This window comes from Primulina tabacum, chromosome 16, assembly GCF_025594145.1.
Source record: "Primulina tabacum isolate GXHZ01 chromosome 16, ASM2559414v2, whole genome shotgun sequence".
NCBI lineage: Eukaryota > Viridiplantae > Streptophyta > Magnoliopsida > Lamiales > Gesneriaceae > Primulina > Primulina tabacum.
The window spans coordinates 7,905,060-7,926,143 of NC_134565.1; positions in this window are offsets into that span (position 1 = coordinate 7,905,060).

Consider the following 21,084-nt stretch of genomic DNA (forward strand, 5'->3'; position numbering starts at 1 on the left):
ATCACATCCCTTACTGCACAGGTTTCGACGTTGACCATAATGATTGCAACGATGAACAAGGCATGCCAATCTACGTCTGATGTAGCACTGGTGACTGCCGAAGAAGAGCCCGTTGTAGAGGAAGCTCGGTATATCAACAACAATCGAAGCTATGGAGGATATCGAGGTAATCCTCCCTCTAATACTTATCATCCAGGTTTGAGGAATCACGAGAATTTCTCTTATGTGAACAACAAGAACGTGTTAAATCTTCCACCGGGGTTCAATACATAGAAAGGTGAAGGAAAGCCGTCTTTTGAGGATCTAGTTGGGACTTTTGTGGCTGAGTCTTGGAAAAGAATGGCTAGAACTGAGTCTCGTCTTGATAGCATGGGGAATATGGGTGCCACAATGAAATCTTTTGAAACACGGATTGGGCAACTAGCCAATGCTTTGAAAGATCAGAATAGAGGACATTTCCCAAGCAATACATAGGTGAATCCTAGGGAGCAATGCAAAGCCGTCACACTGAGGAGTGGCAAGGAAATTAGAATCCCAGAGCCTACTTAAGAGAATGTAGATATTATTGTTGAGGAAAATGATGGAAAGTGTGTAAGTGTTGGAAAAAAGAAAGTAGAGGAACCCAAGAAAGTGCTTGAACAACAGCCTTTACCGAAGGTGAATCTTCCATATCCACATAGGTTCAAGAAGAAAGGGTTAGACGATCAGTTTGCGAAGTTCCTGGAAATCTTTAAGAAAATGCATTAACATCCCATTTGCCGATGCATTGGAGCAAATGCCCAATTACGCTAAGTTCATCAAGGATGTGATGTCCAAGAAAAGAAAACTTCAAGAATTTGAGACAGTGAAGCTAGCCGAAGAGTGCAGTGCCATACTTCAAAGAAAACTACCACAAAAACTCAAATATCCAGGGAGTTTTACTATTCCTTGTGTTATTGGTTTGTTCTAGAGTAAATAGGGATTTATGTCATTTAGGTGCCAATATTAATTTAATGCCTTTTTCTATTTACAGGACCTTGGAGCTTGGCGAGGTGAAGCCTAGCACTATTACTTTGCAGCTGGCGGACAGATCACTTACATATCCACGAGGGATAGTCAAGGATGCGCTAGTAAAGGTAGACAAATTCATATTTTCTGCTGACTTTGTCATTTTAGATATGGAAGAAGATCAGGTGACTCCACTTATCTTTGGAAGGCCGTTCTTGGCCACCAGAAAAGCCTTGATTGATGTGCACAAGGGCGAGCTCACACTGAGAGTAGGTGGAGAGGAAGTTGTGTTCAACATCTACAACACCATCAGAGGACCAAATGAGGTAAGTACTTGTAATAGTATTGATATCATTGATTCATGTGTATCTCATGTTGGTGCAGGTAGGTTGACTAAAGACTCCTTGGAGAGATGCTTATTGGAATCAGCGTCTACAGTGGATGAAGAGGACTGGGACGTGAGATAGGAGTTACTTGCTCTCAATATGTTGCCTAAAGAAAAGATTGATGCCAGCACGAAGAGCTACTCAAAGATTCGAGTAAAGAGGTACCAAAAGCATCCCCTGAACTGAAGGAATTGCCGAGTCACTTGTTTTATGCATTCTTAAACAAGAGTTCGTCCTACCCGATAATTATATCTTCTACCCTTACTATTGATGAGAAAGATAGATTGTTGAGAGTGTTGCGAGAGTTTAAATCTGCTTTGGGATGGACAATTTCTGATATAAAGGGGGTTAGCCCTACTGTTTGTATGCACAAAATCTTGATGCAGGAATCCTATTCCCCCTATGTTGATCATCATAGGAGGCTTAATCCGGCCATGAAAGAAGTGGTGAGAGCTTAGGTATTAAAATTGTTAAATGCTGGTGTTATTTATGTTATATCTGACAGTTCTTTGGTTTCACCAATGCAAGTAGTGCCTAAGAAGGGAGGTGTGACTGCGGTGAGGAATGAGAGGAATGAATTGATTTCAACTCGTCCAGTGACTGGTTGGCGAGTGTTTATAGATTACAGGAAATTGAATGATGTCACTAGGAAAGATCACTTCCCCCTTCCCTTTATTGACCATATTCTTGATAGATTAGGTGGTTATCATTATTATTGCTTTCTAAATGGTTATTCAAGTTATAATCAAATTGTCATAGCACCGGAGGATCAAGAGAAGACTACCTTCACTTGCCCCTATGGTACATTTGCTTTCAGGAGAATGCCATATGGACTTTGCAATGCACCTGCTATGTTTCAGCGGTGTATGATGGACATATTTTCTGACATGGTGGAGGAAATCATGGAATTTTTCATGGATGATATATATGTCTTTGGTTCATCATTTGATCATTGTTTGCAGAATCTGACACTTGTTTTGCAGATATGTCAGGCGAAGAATCTAGTTTTGAATTGGGAGAAATGTCACTTCATGGTTCAAGAAGGTATTGTGCTTGGGCACAAGATTTCGGCTAGAGGAATGGAAGTGGACAGAGCCAAAATCGTGGCAATTGAAAATCTCCCACCGCCGAAAAATGTGAAAGAGATCAGAAGTTTTTTGGGACATGCCGGGTTTTATCGTCACTATATTAAATATTTCTTTAAAATTACTAGACCTTTATGTAATTTGTTAGAGAAAGATTCTACATTTATTTTTGACGATGATTGTTTGCAGGTATTTAACAGGATCAAGACAGCGTTGATTTCTGCACCCATCATGATAGTGCCTGACTGGAAGGAGCCCTTTGAGCTCATGTGCGATGCTAGTGACTATGCTGTGAGAGCAGTATTGGGACAAAGGTGAGATAAGATGTTCAAGGCTATCTACTATGCAAGTCGCACATTTAATGCAACCCAACAGAATTACACAACCACTGAGAAAGAGATGCTAGCAGTGGTGTTTGCATTCGACAAGTTCAGAACATATCTCATTGGAACCAAGGTAACTGTTTTCATTGACCATGCAGCTATTCTTTACTTGTTTGCCAAAAAGGGTGCAAAGCCCAGGTTGATACGATGGATACTCCTACTTGAATTTGACTTTGAAGCCAAACACAAGAAAGGCTGCGAGAACCAGGTGGCAGATCACTTGTCACGCCTAGAGCTGGACAAAAGAACTGAAGCGGAGCTATCAATGAGTCGATCCCAGACGAACAACTCTTCAAGGTAAATGTTACACATCCTTGGTTTGGAGATATAGCTAATTTTCTTGCTGCAGGCGAATTAGCACCAGATTTAACTCATCACCAAAAGAAGAAATTTCTTCATGATGTCAAGTTTTATCAGTGGGATGATCTCTTCGTGTTCAAGAGATGCACTGATCAGATAATTAGACGGTGTGTAGCAGAGGCAGAAGCAGGTATGATCCTAGAGCAGTGTCATTCCTCACCCTATGGTGGACACTTTGGAGCATCTAGAACAGCAGCTAAGGTATTGCAGTCAGGTTTCTATTGGCCTAATCTGTTTAAAGACAGTTATACTTTAGTAAAGTCATGTGATAAATGCCAAAGAGTTGGCAATATTTCTAGACGCCACGAGTTACCACTAACAAATATTTTGGAGGTTAAACTTTTTGATGTCTGGGGTATTGAGTTCATGGGTCCATTCCCATCCTCTTTTGGCCAATATTATATTTTACTTGCTGTTGACTATGTATCCAAATGGGTGGAATCAATTGCCACCGGTACTAATGATGATCGAGTTGTTGTTAAGTTTGTCCACAGGAACATCTTTACAAGATTTGGAACTCCTAGAGCCATAATCAGTGATGAAGGTACACATTTCTGTAACAAAGTTTTAAACTCACTGTTGGCTAAGTATGATGTGAAGCACAGGGTGACACTGACATACCTCCCGCAAGCTAATGGGCAAGCAGAAATATCCAACCGGGAGATCAATCAGATATTAGAAAAAACAGTGAAGACAAACCGGAAGGGTTGGGCGATTAAGCTAGATGATGCCTTATAGGCATACAGGACTGCATACAAGACACCTATCGGGATGTCGACTTATAGGTTGGTCTTTGGGAAAGCTTGCCATCTACCTCTGGAACTGGAGCACAGGGCCTTTTGGGCTGTGAAAAAGCTGAATTTTGATATGGGGGCATCTGGCAAGCAACGACTGTTGCAGTTGAACGAGATGGAGGAATTCAGGAATGATGCATACGAGAATGCAAAGATATACAAAGAAAATACCAAGCGATGACATGACAGATAGATTCTTCGAACCAGGACAACAAGTGTTGTTGTTTAATTCTCGACTGAGGTTGTTTCCTGGTAAGTTAAAATCACGATGGTCTGGACCATTCACAGTGGAAACAGTTTATCCACATGGGGCAACTGAGCTGAAGTGCAACAACGGTCAGACATTCAAAGCGAATGGTCAGAGGGTCAAGCATTACTTTGGAAGTGAAGTGAGAAACATGGACAACATTCCACTTGGAGAACCAAAGTAGAATGGAGAAAGTCAGGCTGATGACTATAAACCAAGCGCTGTGTGGGAGGCAACCCATCTTTAGCAATTGTTTGGTTTCGATTATTTTATTTTAATCCTTTATTTGTTCATTTTAATTTTCCCCATTCGAGTATTGATCTGATTTATTTTATTTTTGCAGGTGTAAAAAAAATAATAATAATATTTTTGACAAAGTGCATCGCGTACATGCGCAATTTATTTTCGCACATATGTGCACGCCACAGCTCGGAAGGCAGAGGACCTCACGCATATGAGCCATACAGAGGCGCGCATATGCGCGATATGACAAGGCAGATAAAAAAATTCGACAGTGACTTTGGCGCATATGCGTCGGTTTATGACGCGCATATGCGCGCGGTCTGATATTAAAAAAAAAGACAACAACCCTGCATTCAGAAAATAAAAACAGCCGCCCCTGCTCTGTAAAACGCCGCTCCTTCCTCTAAAAACCCAACCGCCGCTACACTCTTCTGAAAGTGAACGCCGAAACTTCGCTCACCATCGTGACCTCCGACCACACTCCGATTTCAGGTCACTTTCTGGTACAAGTAAGAGTTATATCCAGATTTTATTAAAATCTTGAGATTAATTAGAATTTCTGTATGGGGAATTTTTGATTTGGTGAATTGGGTGCTTCTCACTGCTCTAAGACAGTGTGTGACTTGGTTTGTACGTGGCATTGATAAATAGATTGGTTGGTGTAGTGAGTTGCTTATATTTGCTCTGACGCTCGTTGGGGTGAGATTATCAATGACCTTGGATCCTTGATTGTTTGAATTTGGTGTGTGGGTGTAAGCTTTGAATCACTGAATTACATGGCTCCAAAAAAGAAATCTAAAAAGGATGCTTCTTCCTCCGCAAGTTTTGATTATCATAGGTTTTGGAATGAGGAGGCTCAACATGTCTATGAAAGTTCTATGACAAGATCCATCATCCCGGAATGGGGATTTAACTTGTCAATTCCACGTGGTGTTATTGTGGAGGAACTGGAACGACGAGGATGGGTTGAATTTGCTAAACCCCCTTTGGATGCCGTTATTTCGGTTGTGCGAGAATTCTACGGAAACATCCGGATACGTCATGACGAGTCAACAATTTTGGTGAGGGGTAAATTGGTGTCGTTTGACTCTCGAACGATTGATATGATCTATCAGATACCCAGCTTTGACCGTGACGAGTACAATGTATTTCTCGAAGAGGGGGTCGATTATACAGAAGTCATTCAGACCATATGTCCAGCAGGCGCTTCTTGGAAAATGAGCTCGAGTGGTCCTATCTCTCTAAAGAAATACGACATGGGACCTAATGCAAGTGCTTGGACGTCCTTCATATTGGTCTGGATTCTCCCGTCCTCGCCTATTATGATGTGACCAAAGACTAGGTTGCACTTGTCTTTGCTATTCTGATAGGAAAATCTATTGATTTGGGTAAAATCATTCATGGATCAATTATAAGAGCCGACGCAGGGTTAGCCACAGGCTATTCCATGTCCTCATATTGTTACTGAGCTGTGCCGACAGGCCAGCGTGACATGGGCACCTGATGAACAAGTGCTAAAGCCAAAGGCCCCCATTGTTACCTATTTTGGAGCCGCCTCTTAAATACCCCATGAGTATCCGGACGACGAGGAGAGGCCATAACAACAGATTCCGCCACCAAAACCACATGCAGCAGCCAGACCGAGCAGAGAAAACAGATTTCGGAGACTAGAGACCGAGATGCAGGACCAGAGGAGGTTACTGGTTGAGCAGCGCCAGGTGCTGGATTCGCTTCAGTTCCGCACTAACCATTTCATGGGCTATATGATGGATTTCACTTCCGTGCTCGCTCAGCGGTTTCCGCCTATAGGTCCAGATGATCTGATGTTTCCTCAGCCGCCTGTATGGCCACCCCAGTACCCGGAACCTTCTTCACAAGCATCACCCTAGCACATGGATGAGGATGACGACGATGGTGACGGCGAGCACTGACGCTCGTCGTGGGAGGTATGATTGTTCCGTTCTTTCCTGTTTATACATTGAGGACAAATCATACTTTAAGTTTGGGGGGTGATTTGACATTTTGATTCTGTATTGATTCATGCAACGAGTTTACGGAGTTGATTGCCAAAAAAATTTAAAAATAAAAAAACATTTATTTGTTCATTTTTAGTGTTTCAATTGTCATAGTTGTGGAATTAAGGTAATAGCCAACCAATGATGAGATTTGACCCGAAATAGATGCTGCTCCATGATTACCAATCTAAATACATGCTATCTTTACTTAAACGTTTGCAACCTAATTCACGATTTCCATGATTGTTGATACATCCGATGTCAAGAGAGTGTTCATGTGATTTGTGATTTGGAATGTATGAATGGACTCCAAAACCCGCATGTTGATTACTTGTTGTTGAGTTACGTGTTCACTAACACAAAGATGATCTAGGCAGTCTTTGAATTATATTGGGCATGTTTTCCTTGAATAATTTGTCAATTGTTAGCCCTTTGAGCCTAAATGAGAATGAGATGTGTGATTTGTTCTGTTTCAGTATACCCGAAAACATGATCTATCTATGTTTGTTGATTGGTAAATTGAAGGTAGTCTAGAACTTGGTTTGGCACTCTTCGAGGCGAGATACGGGTATTGTGTGACTTAGGGATGATTTAGGCAATTTTTGGAATGTTTGAGCCTTTCAAGCCCACCCATAACATCGTGTTAGACCCTAGTGTCCCATGTTTGAGCTTAATGAAAATCGAATGGAGTGTGCCAAGGTACACAAGAGCCCCAATTTGATCAATCCTAAATCCCCATGTCAACTACCGAACTTTGAGCATATACACTAGTACCTACCGAAAACTGAGAGAGAATGGATCTTTTTATCACCACAAAAGTCTTCTCTTTTCCTTGTGCGCGTATAAGAATATCATGAAAAAAAAAGTTGAATAAAGGATAAAGGAATATGATGTGTTGATATGAAGAAAAGGAGGAAACAGTGGCAACTATATTGTGACAATGCAAGTGGAAGTGAAATACGAGAAAGCGGGAAAAGTGTGTTGAAAAATAAAATTGATTTGTTTCTCTCACTTTTGATTCCCTATCTTCATTTGTAGCCATTAGTCGTAGCCTAACTTTATAAGCTTAAAAGACTTATTAACCGAGTCATATGTACCCAATATACTAGTGGAGAAGAGTTTCCAAAGTTAAGCCTATGGACACTTGAAAAATGCCGTCGATAGACATGGAATTTGATTGTGTACATGTGCACATATCATGATATTGGACTATGTTTGGTTAATTATTTCCTTCTGATTGCCATCATGTTTAGTCAAATGATACCCTATAAGTCATGTTGATTTGTGAAGGTAAATGTGTATCTCAATGATTTTGTTAATTACATATGTGTCAAGGAGTCCAGAATTTTATGATATAAAAAGATATGAACTTATTTTGGCATTTGGAATGGGTAAACGATAATAGCAAAACACACCCGCACGTGAACTGTGAGTAATGTGGCATGTGTTTGATTCAATATGATGAGACTTTAATCTCTAAGGCTAGTGGTTATCCTTTTATTCCACAACTCTTGTTCGTTCAGTTACATTCTTTAGGATGTGTTAAGTCTAGACTAGTCGATGTTTCCTTATTTTATTTTGCTCGGGACTAGCAAAAGTTCAAGTTTGAGGGGTTTGATAAGTGCAATTTATGCACTTAAATTATCCTTATAATTCATATAGATTGTTAGTTTTCTTGGACAGAATTATGCGTCTTTTGTTGTTTTTGGTGTGATTTCAGAAATCTAGGTAAGGCGTATTACATGGGCGTGAAAAGGAAAGAAAATGGCGCTTGGAACAAAATGGTGAGCTTGGAAGACAGAGAGACCCGCGCATATGCTCAAGTCACGAGCGCATACGTGCGCGAGACACAGCGAAACACAAGCAAAACAAAGAGCCTCGCGCACATACGCTATCTATGACGCGCATATGCGCGAGAATTGACCACCGAAGATAACACAACAGAGAGACCCGCGCACATGCGCGAGTCTTGGGCACGCATATGCGCGCGACGCAGATGCTAGAATTATTAGGTTTCATCGTGGGTTTTATAAAAGAAAATGAAGGAATTAATTTGAGGGGGCCTATATCAGTGAGAAAAGAACATAAAGTAAGAGCTAACGGAGGACAGAACGCGACGAACGGAGATAGAAGACGCTTGATCCAGACATGGAGACGCACTTTCATCTCTTTTAAACACGTTTTTAATTCGGTTCTTTACTTTTACGATTTTAATGATTACAAACAGGTTATTCTGTGATCTAGATTCGAGTATGAACTAATTTTATTTCCTACAGATTGATATAGTCTTGGTCGAACCTATGTTATTGGAATTTTGAATTTTGATTGAATTAATTCATCGTGGTTATTTGTGATTTTTTGTCTTTAATGCTCTTGGATTACTGGCCATGATTTGCTTGATTAAATAATTAAGATCTAGCATTTGAGACAATGGATTGAAATTAGGATTGGGGAAATCACATTGTCAGATGTTTATAACGTGCAAAATACATATAACTCTGGTGAATCCATAAAAAGAACCTTGTTTGCAAACATTATTTGTTACGTGATTTTGAATAGATATATTAAAATCAGTAATATATAATACAGTTCTATTTATCACTTGAAAAAGGGAATAGAAACATTGCGAGTTCTTGGTTAATAAACACGATGCAATTTAATGATATGTTAGTCAATTTTAAGTTAAAATAGGGGAGACCAGACGAAATCATATCTCTAGATTGATTTATTCACTGAATTTCAACTGCATGCTAAGAATTACATGATTTGTTATTTTCTTTGAATTGATTATAAATTATCTCATTGATTTTTTTCTAAATAAAGTTGATCTATGTCAATTATGGTAATTAATATACAGTTTTAAATAATTACTCTTCGTGAGAACGATATCTGTACTTATACCAGTACTAAAACTTGACACCGTACACTTGCGGTAGTGAAAACACGCAACAGCTTCTCCATTTTCTTTCAAGAAAAGATCATTCCTGCTTCTCTGGTGCTTCCCCGACGCGCGTTTCTTTGAGTTTTTGAACATCTACACTTCAAGTCATGCTTGTATCTTATTTTCTCTTCATTCACGCCATAATACTGCTGTCATTTATGTAAAACCATGAGGGTTTTGTTCGGTTAGCATGAGCAGTTGTTTTTACGCAAGTTTTAGTTATCTTGGTGCATTCTTGTGTGGTACACTCATATTTTCTGATTTTGGTGCAATGGGCTGCAAGTATTAGGACCTTAAGGGGATGTATACGTCGAGGATATAGGTGTGATAGGTACTGGAGCCTCGGGTGGTCGAGTGTGAGAGGGGATTGTCCGGATCGAAGGCTTTATGCAATGCGTTGGGTAGATCGAGTGAAGGGAAGGAAAGCCGATGGTGCGAGGGCGATTCCAGGCCTTGGAATTCTCTCTGATGGGTTTGAGCCATGATCTAGAAGGGCTCGAACACCGTTGGTCTTAACTCTAGGGCCTCACGAGGGAGACAAACGAGAGGGAGATCGCGGTTGTGTGTTTTGGGTGACTAGCGAGAGGATGCGATTTCCAGCGTGCATGGGGCTGAGTCCTTGGGTTGGTTTGGTCCAGTAGGGTCCTAGTATGGTCTAGGAAAGGTTGGTTTGGAGCTGGTCCGCTTGGTCTTGAGCTAGGGTCAAAATTATGGAGAGTTGTGCACCTAGAGTTTTCGAATGTGGCTATGCAGATTTACCGCAGTTTATGGTTATGATTTAGGGAGTCATAGTGGGCTGGAATTGGAGGTTTAAGGGTTGTTAGAGTATCTTAGGTATGGTAAAAGTTGGGAAAGTTTTTGTTAAGTTTCGGGTTGATTCGGGTTAAAATCGGGACCCCGGTCCAAGTTTAAAAAGGAATACGCGCAAGAAATACTTTTAAATATGTTTTGAGATATTTTAAGGAGTTTGGTAAGCTTCGGTCGGAATTTTGAGGTCTAGGGGTAAAATGGTCATTTTGGATTTCCATGGGCAAAATGTGCATTTTGCACTCGGGGTGAGATTTTTGTCCTGGCAGTGCCCTGAGCACCTATTTATCATGATTTTAAATGTTTATGCCTCATGAATATTATTTTTAAGAAATTATGAAAAATACGTTGCGTGCTTGATTTTAAGAAAAATTTACGTATGTGCACGATTTTGATAAGTGATGAAAATGACGATGTTTTGAAGGATGAGAATTAGTTGTGACTAACAATGTATATGTAAATGCTTATGATGTATATGTAAATGCTAAGGATGAGGCCTAGGCACGGTGGATGGGTAATATTGTCGCTGATGTCCGACATCCGCCTGGTATCACGGTTTTGTGTAGATGGATCCATCATATAATGATGAAACGATAAAGCTGATATGAAGGTCACAACTAAGGAACTGAATTCAATTAAAGTTAATGTTTACGAATATGATAATACGATGAGCTGTTTTGGCATGTTATGATTTCATATGACACGTTTACGTTTACACTTTTTAAGTTCATGAAAGGTAAGTTGATTACAAAGTATTTTTCACTGTTGAGTGCTATGTATATGTACTTGTTAATCCGGTACATGTGTTTTGAGTCTTTAGACTCACTAGGTGTGAATGATGCAGGTGAGCATGTCGATGAGGGGACTGGATGTAACGTATCATACTTTTAACTACTTTAAAATTTGCGGAAAAATAAAAATTTTCTTACTTAAGAAATAAACTCTCAAATTTCGATTTGAAATAAACTGTTCATCCTAAAATAATTGCAATAAAAAGGTCGTGAATGAAGTTTGCTAAAAACACTTGTTTAATATCGTAACCCGGAACATGAAATCATAGTAGTTTAATCATTGCATAAAAACTAAAAAGAAACATGGGCGGTCCTCGGGTTTAGCCTCCCACTCAGTCCAAGCCAGCTCACTGGTCTGCACCTCTCGTCTCCTCAAAGTCATCCTCAACTGCATCGATCAAGTCTAGTGAGTCTAAAGACTCAACATGCATAAATTGGAAATAACAAGTAATACATAATAAAACCATATACAATCTTTAAAATAGGGCGTACATACTCGAAACTTGAACATACATGTAAAAGCTTGAACTTGCATACATACATAGACGTGCCATAACGTTAAACTTTTCTGAAACATGCTTGCAACATACATATTTGAACATACATGAACTTCATAAATACGCCTGATCAAACTTAACTCTAGGGCCGCACTAGGGAGACGAACGAGAGGGGGATCGCGGTTGTGTGTTTTTGGTGACTAGCGAGAGGATGCGATTTCCAGCGTGCATGGGGCTGAGTCTTTGGATCTGTTTGGTCCAGTAGGGTCCTAGTATTGTCTAGGAGAGGTTGGTTTGGAGCTGGTCCGCTCGGTCTTGAGCTAGGGTCGAAATTATGGAGAGTTGTGCAACTAGGGTTTTCGAATGTGGCTATGAAGATTTACAGCAGTTTATGGTTATGATTTAGGGAGTCATAGTGGGCTGGAATTTGAGGTTTAAGGGTTGTTAGAGTGTCTTAGGTATGGTAAAAGTTGGGAAAGTTTTTGTTAAGTTTCGGGTTGATTCGGGATAAAACCGGGACCCCGATCCATGTTTTAAAATGAATACGCGGAAGAAATACTTTTAAATATGTTTTGGGATATTTTAAGGAGTTTGGTAAGCTTCGGTCGGAATTTTGAGGTCTAGGGGTAAAATGGTCATTTTGTGTTTCCTGGGGCAAAATGGTCATTTTGCACCCGGGGTGAGATTTTTGTCTTGGCAGTGCCCTGAGCACCTATTTATCATGATTTTAAATGTTTATGCCTCATGAATATTATTTTTATGAAATTATGAAAAATACGTTGCGTGCTTGATTTTAAGAAAAATTTACGTATGTGCACGATTTTGATAAGTGATGAAAATGATGATGTTTTGAAGGATGAGAATTATTTGTGACTAACAATGTATATGTAAATGCTTATGATGTTTATGTAAATGCTAAGGATGAGGCCTAGGCATGGTGGATGGGTAATATTGTCGCTGATGTCCGACAGCCGCCTAGTATCACGGTTTTGTGTAGATGGATCCATCGTATAATGATGAAACGATAAAGCTGATATGAAGGTCACAACTAAGGAACTGAATTCAATTAAAGTTAATGTTTACGAATATGATAATACGATGAGCTGTTTTGGCATGTTATGATTTCATATGACACGTTTACGTTTACACTTTTTAAGTTCATGAAAGGTAAGTTGATTACAAAGTATTTTTCACTGCTGTGTGCTATGTATATGTACTTGTTAATCCGGTACATGTGTTTTGAGTCTTTAGACTCACTAGGTGTGAATGATGCAGGTGAGCATGTCGATGAGAGGACTGGATGTAACGTACCATACTTTTAACTACTTTAAAATTTGCGGAAAAATAAAAATTTTCTTACTTAATAAATAAACTCTCAAATTTCGATTTGAAATAAACTGTTCATCCCAAAATAATTGCAATAAAAAGGTCGTGAATGAAGTTTGCTAAAAACACTTGTTTAATATCGTAACCCGGAACATGAAATCATAGTAGTTTAATCATTGCATAAAAACTAAAAAGAAACATGGGCGGTCCTCGGGTTTAGCCTCCCACTCAGTCCAAGCCAGCTCACTGGTCCGCACCTCTCGTCTCCTTAAAGTCATCCTCAACTGCATCGATCAAGTCTAGTGAGTCTAAAGACTCAACATGCATAAACTGGAAATAACAAGTAATACATAATAAAACCACATACAATCTTTAAAATAGGGCGTACATACTCGAAACTTGAACATACATGTAAAAGCTTGAACTTGCATACATACATAGACGTGCCATAACGTTAAACTTTTCTGAAACATGCTTGCAACATACATACTTTAACATACATGAACTTCATAAATACGCCTGATCAGACTTAACTCTAGGGCCGCACTAGGGAGACGAACGAGAGGGAAATCGCGGTTGTGTGTTTTTGGTGACTAGCGAGAGGATGCGATTTCCAGCGTGCATGGGGCTGAGTCTTTGGGTTGGTTTGGTCCAGTAGGGTCCTAGTATTGTCTAGGAGAGGTTGGTTTGGAGCTGGTCCGCTCGGTCTTGAGCTAGGGTCGAAATTATGGAGAGTTGTGCACCTAGGGTTTTCGAATGTGGCTATGAAGATTTACAGCAGTTTATGGTTATGATTTAGGGAGTCATAGTGGGCTGGAATTTGAGGTTTAAGGGTTGTTAGAGTGTCTTAGGTATGGTAAAAGTTGGGAAAGTTTTTGTTAAGTTTCGGGTTGATTCGGGATAAAACCGGGACCCCGATCCATGTTTTAAAATGAATACGCGGAAGAAATACTTTTAAATATGTTTTGGGATATTTTAAGGAGTTTGGTAAGCTTCGGTCGGAATTTTGAGGTCTAGGGGTAAAATGGTCATTTTGTGTTTCCTGGGGCAAAATGGTCATTTTGCACCCGGGGTGAGGTTTTTTTCTTGGCAGTGCCCTGAGCACCTATTTATCATGATTTTAAATGTTTATGCCTCATGAATATTATTTTTATGAAATTATGAAAAATACGTTGCGTGCTTGATTTTAAGAAAAATTTACGTATGTGCACGATTTTGATAAGTGATGAAAATGATGATGTTTTGAAGGATGAGAATTATTTGTGACTAACAATGTATATGTAAATGCTTATGATGTTTATGTAAATGCTAAGGATGAGGCCTAGGCATGGTGGATGGGTAATATTGTCGCTGATGTCCGACAGCCGCCTAGTATCACGGTTTTGTGTAGATGGATCCATCGTATAATGATGAAACGATAAAGCTGATATGAAGGTCACAACTAAGGAACTGAATTCAATTAAAGTTAATGTTTACGAATATGATGATACGATGAGCTGTTTTGGCATGTTATGATTTCATATGACACGTTTACGTTTACACTTTTTAAGTTCATGAAAGGTAAGTTGATTACAAAGTATTTTTCATTGCTGTGTGCTATGTATATGTACTTGTTAATCCGGTACATGTGTTTTGAGTCTTTAGACTCACTAGGTGTGAATGATGCAGGTGAGCATGTCGATGAGGGGACTGGATGTAACGTACCATACTTTTAACTACTTTAAAATTTGCGGAAAAATAAAAATTTTCTTACTTAATAAATAAACTCTCAAATTTCGATTTGAAATAAACTGTTCATCCCAAAATAATTGCAATAAAAAGGTCTTGAATGAAGTTTGCTAAAAACACTTGTTTAATATCGTAACCCGGAACATGAAATCAGAGTAGTTTAATCATTGCATAAAAACTAAAAAGAAACATGGGCGGTCATCGGTTTTAGCCTCTCATTCAGTCCAAGCCAGCTCACTGGTCCGCACCTCTCGTCTCCTTAAAGTCATCCTCAACTACATCGATCAAGTCTAGTGAGTCTAAAGACTCAACATGCATAAAGTGGAAACAACCAGTAATACGTAATAAAACCACATACAATCTTTAAAATAGGGCGTACATACTCGAAACTTGAATTTACATGTAAAAGCTTGAACTTGCATACATACATAGACGTGTCATAACGTGAAACTTTTCTGAAACATGCTTGCAACATACATACTTGAACATACATGAACTTCATCATTTTGCGTAGAGATATTTTTCAAAGAAAGTGAATCATACATAAAGACGTCTGATCAGACTAAATCACAGTACTGGGCTGGCAGGAAAAATCTACTACCACATACATGAGATCCCCGTTCATGCTTTAACGGGTGGATTGGTCCCTGGTCATGCTTTACCGCTTTCCAATCCTGATCTAAACCCGGTCGTGTTTTACCGGGGTGGAGAGGTCATCGGCCACGTTCACCGACTTCCAAACCCATACATAATTTGGTCACAAGACATTTAGCATACCTCAAAAACTAAAAAACATTTTCTTTTGGACGTCGAACATTCTTACTTGGCGTTGAGGGATTCATTGGATCTCGATTGGGGCCACTGCTGCCAGTACTAACATGAATTCGAATACTTATCTTGCATAATTTAGACGTAACAACCATGCTCACACACAATTTTACCATTTTCTTATGACGTTCTAAATCTCTCGGGACTCGACCTTGTTTAATCCTCGCACTAAACCAAGATATCGAATCCCAAAACAATCAGTATATTTTTCCCAAAAATTGCAGGACACGGACCCCGTGCACACCTCTGGGTCCGGGTCCGTGTAAGATCTAAACTCACTCTATGGAAAATAACTAAGGCACGGACCCCGTGTAAGGGTCCGTATAAGGGTCCATGTACCGACTGTAAGTTTACAATACGATAGAAAACAAAGGCACGGACCCTGTGTCAGGGTCCGTGTACGGGTCCGGCTAGCCACTGGAGCAAAAATTCAAACTTGTGGAAATTTCTTACACTGTGCTATTTCTCCCAATTAAATTGAATGGACTGAGAATTGATACTTCAAGACCCATCCTAGGATGCTACGGTATTGGCTCCAACCCGTTCCAATAATCCAAACGACCCCAACCTCGAGAAATCAACAAACGACACAATCCAAAATTCGACACCATTTTCTTCCTAAGACTTCTATTACCTCCCAAGCCATCCCCGACTCGAACGAAACCTCAAATTGTGCCTAAACACATCCCACATCATGCCTAAATGCAGTAGTATCAGCCCGGCTGATGCCCAACGAATCCTGCAACTCAAAACTTCAAGAATTCATCAATAACATATTTCTCAGAAAAATGCAGTTTGAGCGGTTCCACGAAAATGATCATAACTAACTCATTTCTTACCCCAAATATTTCTAATTTTATATAAAATCGAAGGTATTGAGGAGTACTACGTTTTATATGTTGAAAATATTCCCAGAAACTCGACCGAAAAATCGCAGTACTCGAAAATACAGTAAAAACGATATTCTGAGATCTAAAAACGTGGCAAAAATCGATCCAACAATTTTCTGCTCAAACTTGGAACATCACACATGGATTTTTACGCATAAAAACATTACAACACATAATATGACTAGATCAACGCAGGAAAACAGAATATACATGTCTTTTTTATATTAAAATTTATCGAACCGACGATACCGAAGCGGGAAAGAAGCGAGAGTTGATCCGGGATGACCGTGGAACGATTTTATTGCAACGAAATCAACGAAAGCTTGCTGAAAAAAAATCAGAGGAAGGGGCGGATGCTCTTGGCAATAAGAACCCTAGGTTTTTACTGACAAAAAAATGGAATGGAAGTGAGGTGTGAATATTTGTGTGTGTGTGTGCAACCTGAGATGTGTGTGCAAGGAGTGTGTGCATGTGTTAGGTAATTAGGGAGAGTCAAATTTGCTTAATTACATAATTAACCACTAATTAAATGTTAAATGTTAATCAAACACTAACTTTACTAAAACTTTCTTAATTAAAATAAATTGCACATGTAATAAATTTTTAAAGGTTTAAAATCATAAAAGTCACCTAATAGATAAATTAGTCTTTTAAATTGCTAAAAAAATTAAATAAATCTTTTAAAATGCCTCAACCCTAACTTAAAATAAATTACCACGTTTTAAAATCGCCATAATCGTCGTCGGTCTCTTTTCCTCGATCTCGCATCGAATAATTGCCTGAATCATGAAACTCAAGAAAACATTTAACGTGCATCACATAAACATAAATAATTAAAATAATGTAATTTAATAAATCATGCATCGCTAAAAATCGTTTTAAACTTAAATAAATAATTTAACAATTTAAATAAATGCATGGGTTTTACATGTACTGAATTTGGGCTCTACACTGAAGGTGCCGAATTCTGAGTAGGAAGAACTGGATGTGCGCGCACGACCCAAGGACCACATTTATTCCGCACATTATGATTTTATGAGATTAGTGAGAACATGAATATGTTTTTTTCATTGGTTTTGACACGATGATTACTAGGATTTTACTCGATTATGTTTACGCTTATTTTATTGGATGAGTTTGGCCATTTTACACTGCTATATTTTTAATTGTCAAATATTGACGATTATTTTTAAATAGAAGATGAGATATTTTATGGATGGACTGAGAACCCACCCTACGCCAGGATGTTATGCTGATGAGACCGGCGAGCTACGATGAGTCCACTTCATGTGCCTTCCAGGCGGAGCAAGAGCTCTGAAACATTGACATTGAGATGCAGAGGAAGCGGCATCAGACTCAGTCCAGCTCCCAGCCACAGAAGAAACAGTATACAGGCCACCGAGGCAGCAGGCACAGCAGAAGCCCATGGACAGGTTAGTAAGCCCCAGTAGCAGAGACCTCCTCAGGCTGCCAGGGGCGCCTATGCCAGAGGACAGGCAGCTATGCACGCAGTGCAACAAGTTCCACCTCGGCAAGTGTTTATGGGGGACCTACAAATGCTTCATTTGCAGGCAGGAGGGTCATAAAGCAGCAGACTGCCCTAGGAACAAGGGCCCCACTACTAGTCGAGCATATGTGATGCATGCCGAGGAGGTCGAGGCAGTGCTAGATTCGACATTGATTACTGGTAACCCTTACGTTTAAGATTTTAATTTATGGCTTGATTGCATGGATTTTTATGCTTGTGATGAGAATTAATTTTCGAGATTGATAACTTAGAAGGAATTAGGATGCATGATGTACCTAGATGGGATTAAGAATGTAATTGGTTAATTTGAGAATTTTTTAGACCCAATTGTAGTAACCGAAATTTTTAGTGCCTAATTGCTAAACTCAATAACTTAAGGGGTGATTTTTGAATTTTATTAAATTTGGGGGATTAGACATTTAGGTTTTCGAGAATTTCACAACTTATAAGGTTAGCTTCCAAAATGTTATGGGGTCAGTTTGCAAATTTCGAAAAGTTTGAAGGACCAAAGTGTAATTTTTGTAACATTAGGAGGCTAAATTTTTTATATTTTGAGGATTAATTTTGAAATTTTTGGAGCAATGTGTGAGTTAATTCAGTAATTTTTCGAGGATTTTGGGTTAATTTCCAGTAAGAAAACTCTTAAGTTTCAACGCGATTCAGATTTGATGGTATGTTTTTTCGCAGGGAGGATATACATTTCAGGTGTAGCCACACATGTATTGCTAGATTCAGGGGCTACGCATTCGTTTATATCTGAATCCTTCTTCAAGCGACTAGGAATCATAACAATGGCGATGGATTCAGGGTTTAGAGTATTGATTCAATCCGGGGATCAGATGTTCACTTCTCAGATAGTGAAGAGATTTCAAGAAAACATCATTCCCGCTTCTCCGGTGCTTCCCCGACGCGCGATTCTTAGAGTTTTCGAACATCTACACTTCAAGGAACGCTTGTATCTCATTTTCTCTTCATTCACGCCATAATATTGCTATCATTTATGTAAAGGCATGAGTATTTTGTTCTATTATCATGAGGAGTCGTTTTTACGTAAGTTTTTGTTATGTTGGTGCATTCTTGTGTGGTACACTCATATTTTTCTGATTTTTGTGCAAGTGGCTGAAAGTATTAAGGACCTTAAGGGGCTGTATATGTCAAGGATACATCTGTGATAGGTGTTCGAGCCTCCGGTGGTTGAGTGTGAGTGGGGATTGTCCGGATCGGAGGCTTTATGCAAGGCGTCAGGTAGATCGAGTGAAGGGAAGGAAAGCCGACGGTGCGAGGGCGACTCTAGGCCTTGGAATTGTCTTTGATGGGTCTGATCCATGATCTGGAAGGGCTAGAACACCGCTGGTCTTGACTCTAGGGCCGCACGAGGGAGACGAAAGAGAGGGATATCGCGGTTGGGTGTTTTGGGTGACTAGCAAGAGGATGCGATTTCCAGCATGCATGGGGCTGATTGCTTAGGTTGGTTCGGTCCAGTAGGGTCCTATGGTGGTCTAGGAGAGGTTTTTTAGGAGCTGGTCCGCTCGGTCTTGAGCTAGGGGCGAAATTATGGAGGGTTGTGTACCTAGGGTTTTCGAATGGGGCTATGCAGATTTCCAGCAGCTTATGGTTATGATTTAGGGAGTCATAGTGGGTTGGAATTTGAGGTTTAAGGGTTGTTAGAGTATGTCTTAGGTATGGTTAAAGTTGGGAAAGTTTTGGTTAAGTTTCGGGTTGATTCGGGTTAAAGCCGAGACCCCGGTCCAAGTTTTAAAATGAATTGATTATATTTTGAAACGGGTTCAAGTTTACGTATAAGAAATACTTTAAATATGTTTTGAGATGTTTTAAGGAGTTTGATAAGCTTCGGTCTGAATTTTGAGGTCCAGGGGTAAAATTGTCATTTTGGGTTTCTAGGGGCAAAATGATCATTTTGCACCCGAGGTAAGATTTTAGTCATGGCAGCGCTCTGAACACCTATTTATCATGCTTTTAAATGTTTATTCCTCATGCGTATGATTTTTATGAAATTATGAAAAATACGTTGCATGCTTGATTTTAAGAAAAATTTACGTATGTGCACTGATTTTTAGAAGTGATGAAAATGATGATGTTTTGAAGGATGGGAATTAGTTGTGACTAACGATATATATGTAATTGATTATGATGTATATGTAAATACTAATGATGAGGCCTAGGCACATTGGATGGGTAATACTATCGCTGATGTCCGATAGCCGCCGGGTACAACGGTTTTATGTAGATGGATCCATCGTATTATGATGAAACGATAAAGCTGATACGAAGATCACAACTAAGGAACTGAATTCAATTAAAGTTAATGTTTACGAATATGATGACACGATGAGCTGTTTTGCCATGTTATGATTTCATATGACACGTTTACATTTACACTTTTTAAGTTCATGAAAAGCAAGTTGATTACAAAGTATTTTTCACTATTGTGCGCTACGTATATGTACTTGTTATTCCGGTACAGGTGTGTTGAGTCTTTAGACTCACTATGTAACGTACCGTACTTTTAAACTACTTGAAATTTGCGTAAAAATAAAATTTTCATAAATATAAAATAAACTTTCGAATTTGCATTGAAATGTCTCGTTCGTCTAAAAACATTTGCCATAAACCAACCACACTCAATTTTGCCAACCATCTAAAAGTATTTGCAATAAAAGATCACCATAGAAATTTTGCTAACGAAAATACTTGTTTTAGAACATCGTAAACAAACATGAAATCAGAGTATTTGAAACTTTCATAAACTCTTAAAAACATGGCGGTCCTCGTGTTTAGCCTCTAGCTCAGTCCAAGCCAGCTCACTGGTCCTCACCCCTCGTCTCCTCAAATGCATCCTCACCTGCATCGATCAAGTCTAGTGAGTCTAAAGACTCAACTAGGGGTGGATACGGTACGGTATACCATTCCGAACTACGGTACCGTATACCGTACTGAAAATATCGGTATGGAATTTTTCCATACCGATACAGATACCGGAAATTCGGTATACCGCACATTCGGTATACCGAATTTTCGGTATGAAAAAAGTTCATACCGGTACCGTACCGACACCGAAAGTTTAGGTATACCGACATTTTTTTCGGTATACCGAATTTAAATTTAAAAAAATAATAATAATAAAAAACTATTTTCGGTATTTCGGTATATACCGAAATACCGAAAAAAAATATTCTGTACCGATACCGTTACCGAAAATTTCCGTACGGTATGATACCGTACCGAAA